Source organism: Gorilla gorilla, chromosome 16 (assembly GCF_029281585.2).
Source record: "Gorilla gorilla gorilla isolate KB3781 chromosome 16, NHGRI_mGorGor1-v2.1_pri, whole genome shotgun sequence".
NCBI lineage: Eukaryota > Metazoa > Chordata > Mammalia > Primates > Hominidae > Gorilla > Gorilla gorilla.
The window spans coordinates 93,050,055-93,054,843 of record NC_073240.2 but is presented as its reverse complement, the minus strand read 5'-3'; the positions used below and the strand labels follow the sequence as shown (position 1 = coordinate 93,054,843).

Sequence of the window (4,789 nt, the reverse complement as noted above, 5' to 3'; positions counted from 1 at the left end):
AATAATTTACATAACCTCACTAAGCCTCTGTTTACTTATCTTTAAAATGGTAATAATGAACCTGTCTCAGCATGCTATTGTGAGGACTAAGGAGTATTCAGTGTCAGGTGCCTAGTATACAGCCTGGCTCATAAATGGCAAGTTTTACATTCACACAAATTGAGTTATCATTAAAATACATATATATTTATATGAGAATTACAATTTATAAAAATTTTCCTTAGTATTAAAAAAAGTATACACATTTTATAATGCATTTTTGCCTAGGCTAATGGGCAGCCTTCAACAAATATCTCATTTACTCTGCCACAGCTTAAAGGCATAAAATGAAACCAGGGCTGCTGTAAAAACCAAAATCCACCCTGCTAAACTTACATTGAATAAGAGATCAGATATGTGCCGCTTGTGCTCACTACTTTCTAGGTCTTTTCTCTGTAAGTAAATGTTCTCCCATTTCCTTGTCCAGAGCCTTCCTCCTAAGTATAATGGTAGCAAGGGTATCTATGACACGACCCCCAAGGTGGTGGCCACCCCCATTATCCCCTGTCCTGTGGATGGAAGCTAAACTTATGGCCAGTGCAACCCTTGTGGAGTTCCAGATCCTTGAACAAATTATCAGCAAATCTGGAGTTATCAGTTAAGGAAGATATACTTTAAACACGTAAGAAAACTAAGATTTCTAGAAGGAAATATACCAAGTTGAGACAAAGAAAAAAACAGTGCTTCTGTCCTTTCAATGTTCATATTAAAGAGAATGTACAGAGGCTGCATCATTCTTGCTTTGTATTCCTATATTTAAATGTGTCGAAAGAAAATTGTAGAGATAGATATGGAACTGATGGTAGAAGAGATGTGAACAAAAGGAAATACCAGGTTCTTCAAAACTGGATCATGAAACAGAAAAAAGTCTTCTCTTTTCACAAGAAGTAAAGCCAGGCCCTCCTTGTAATAGAAGATTAACATGCCACCATCCTGAACAATTATTCCTCAGAGGCAAAATGTCTTACATGCATTTCCCAGGGGCCAAGAAGTCATCTGGGATGGGGGTTGAACTTGGGAATCGGTGTGATAAGGGCCACAGTGAGATGTTGGAACAAAAACCAAGTATTGAGTCTTCGAACGTCAGTGTGATATGAAGCCAACACAAAGGCAGATTAATATCAGGGCTTGAACTATGAAGTAGATAAGGTTCAAGCTGAGGTCATTTGTTGTACTAATATATTAGAAAGTCTTAGAGGTCGATAAAACCTCATCCTCTGAGAAGAGTCAGGTACAGCAATTAAATTATGTTAATAATATTAGGGGAAAAAAACCCAATGTGAACTCACAGCATTAAAAAGCAATATTTTTTCCTAGCTATATGTTCCAACAGCAGTAGCATTTTGGTTACTGCCTATGATTTGGACAGGAGGCAAGGAAATTAAATACTGGGTAGAAGAGGGCAGTTCCCTGGCAAAGGCCCCACCCTCAAGCCTGGAAACCCACGGCCCTAAATGAGAACAGGCATTCCTGTTTTTGTGTCCAAATGGTGCCTTTTGGCCTGCCATGCTCCCCTATCCTGTACCCATTATCCCAAACTCCAGGATCCACAAGCAGAAGAGCAGAGGAGCAGAAGAGCTGCACAGCAGAGGAGAGAAGAGAAGGAGTGTCTGAATGTCAAGAGGAGTTCAGCTGGGGACAGTTGGAGAGGGGATCGGCTGCCGGATGGCTGAACTCCAGGGGAAGATATTCGTCCTACTCCATCCCGTCTCCAGCTCCCTGTCTATCCCACTGAGACCCACCCCTATCCGGCAATACAATTTCCCGCATTCACCATCCTTAAATTTGTCCATGTGACCTGATTCTTCCCGGATGCTGGAAGAGGATCTGGGTACCAAGAGGGCACTGAGCTGGTTAACACTTAAGCCATCTGTGGATGGCAGAGCTAAAAGAGCATTGTAACACACCCAGTGGGGCTTTGGGAGTCACAGGCACCCACCCCTAGATGTTACTGTGGGGCCAAAGCCCAAAAGCGCTCGCCCTGGCTCCTGCACCTGCCCAGATGCATGCTCCCCCTCCCGTAAGGGGTTTGAGCCATGATAGTGGCTGAACACACAAGCCACACCCCTGTCACACATCCTGCAATGGGGGTCAGGGAACTCTCCCATTTCAGTAGCATTTTGGTCACTGCCTATACTCAAATGAACTCCTAAATGCCCAGATTTGGGTCTCCGTTTCTCACCCTCACTAGAAGGAACTAGCACTCCTGGATCACACATATACATGCAGTAGCATGAACCCAGAGTACCCTATTTTTTCCAGAAAGGAAAGATAGTTTCAAAAATGCCAGAGACAGTGCTGAAAGGACAAAGGAGCCAGCTTCAAGGTCTCCTGCTGGCCAAGTTATAATTTGAGCATCAAAAAAGGTATAATAATTGCAGTTAACTGAAATATGATGAGTTTGTAAAAGGCCAAAATTTTATAATGATATTCAGAGAAAAGTTAATATATATTAAAGGTAATTAGGATGAACATAGAAATTTGGCTATCATGGGATATGTTTAATTTTTTATTAATTTTAATGAGGAAGTTAATATAAATTAGTTTTTTATTTCTTCTATTAACTCTGTTTGATTTTAAAATATAGACATAAAACTCATGTCAAGCTGCATAACTAGAGAAGAGGCAGTACAGGAAACAGTTAGCCAAATTGCCCAGGGAAAATATACAGAAACTCTATCAAGAACAGGAGGGTCTTCCAAGCACCAGTGGTCACACACAATAACTAGAAAAAGGATCAAAACTGTGTTCCAAGGTGATGAAGTCAACAAATATCTTAAAAAGGAGAATGCATTGTACTACCCCGGTTCTACCTGTCCTGAGAGATGAAACCTCTGGATGGTCTCACTCAGGATGAGGCACTACTGAGGCAGCCATACATTTTAAATAACATCAATAGACCAGACCCAGTTATCATAATGACAGGACAATGGGTTATGTTGTGGTAGCCAACACAGACATCAATGTTTGATAGGGAAATTCCAGGCTACTAAAAACTAAAATCCATGGGGAAAATGTAGACTTTATTTTTAATTGATATGAAAAGTCAAGATTAACTTAAGAAGAAAGTTTCAGCCTGGTGTCCATTGTTTGGATTTAGATAGTCTTCAGAGAAATAATCTGGCCTCCTGCCCTAACCAAGAATCAATGCTTCAACCAGATCCTACGACCTTGGCTGTCTTAAGTTTATATTCCTTTTCTTTTTGGTCTGGAATACTATAAACTTGAGATTTTTAATTAAGTACTGCTATAATCTTAGATAGTATAGGCATAGTATAAAAAAATTAAGAAATGGGGAAGAAAACAAGATGTTGACATTTTAGGAATAGACATAGGTATTAGTAACATTTTTCATCATCATTGTATTTGTGTATGTCTTGTAGTTTGATGTGTTTGGGTGCTTAAAGGGATGGCACGGAAAACAGGGACTAAAAAGTTGTCCTTTAAAACAAGTGACACAGAAGAATTTCTATGGAGTCTTTCAAGATTAGTTTCTATTGCATTGAGAGCAGAACAGACTGTAGTGGGTTGAGGAGCAGATGGAAATGGTTAAGACTAGGGTGAGGCAAGAGCCTTGGGGCTAAATAAAAGGGGAGGGGGTGACGAAAATGAAGTAATCAAGATAAATAATTATTTCCTTTTTTCATGTCAGACAATGCATCTACTTCATAAAAAGATTTGAAGGACACACATCTCACACATGAAAACCCAATCATCATGCTTATAAACCGCAAAAGGAGCAAGATTAATATTTTAAGGCACTGTTTTTTAAAAGTCAAGATTAATGTAAAGAAGTCTATGATAAACAAAATGTCCATATTACATACTGGTGGGATGAAAACTAAGAGTGTGGGCGCCCATAATAGGTCCTTTTAAAAGCTGCTTGTGGGCAAGAAAGAAGGGAGCTTGGGCTGGAAGGAAAGCAAAAGTCCACGGAGGTGGGTTGGCTTGCTTTCTGGTTTCAAGATGGGAGAACTTTGAACATATGCCAATGCTTAGGTGATGGCCTAAGTCCAGTTCTTTCTCATCCAGCATCGTAATTATGGGGAGCCAGAGGAATTTGGGCACTCCGATTGGAGATATAGGACAAACGAATTCTTCCTGTGTGCATGTTATTGGGGTAGGGGAGGAGAAAAGCTTTCATGGGACAGTGGGATGTCTTGCTTCAAATGACAAATAGCTCTATCCTCCTGAGAACACGCAGGCTTTCTTATCCCTTTTTTCCAGGCTGTGTTGATTTGATGAGCCCCTTTGCCCACATCCTGCTTGCATTTCTGCCCAGGCTCAATTCTTTCAGCTCTTTTCTTTCAGCTTCTTTCACTTTGCCAGGACATCATTGTGAGGGTGGGATGGGGGACAGAAACTCTACACCTTGTTACTTAAAGTGCAGCCAGGGACCACACCAGCTGGGAGCTTGTGTCTTGTCTCAGATCCTGCCTCATTGGGAAGCACCACTTATACCTCTGGCCTCAAACTTACTCTGCATGGGAGGCACTTGGAGGCCTTCAAAAAAATGCCAATTGCCAGTTCTCCCACACCGGCTCCTGGATCCTGATTTAATGGGTTGCTCTCACTGCACTTCTCAATGTGGAGGGGGCATCAGGATTCTTGAAAACTCCCAGGTGATTCTAGTGTGCAGCAAAACAGTAAAGTTTGAGAACCGCTGCTCTGCACTACCGACTCCCCTTTCCTAGCTTCTGTGTGGCCATTTCCCAGCAGCTAGAGGAAGGGCAGAGGAGAAAGGAAATAA

At 41.4% G+C, this 4,789-nt stretch overlaps 1 pseudogene; it reads right to left on the bottom strand.

Moving 5' to 3' along the window:
* Positions 1–3,685: 3,685 nt before the first annotated feature.
* On the bottom strand, positions 3,686–3,779 carry LOC115930976 (uncharacterized; annotated as a pseudogene).
* Positions 3,780–4,789: the final 1,010 nt, after the last annotated feature.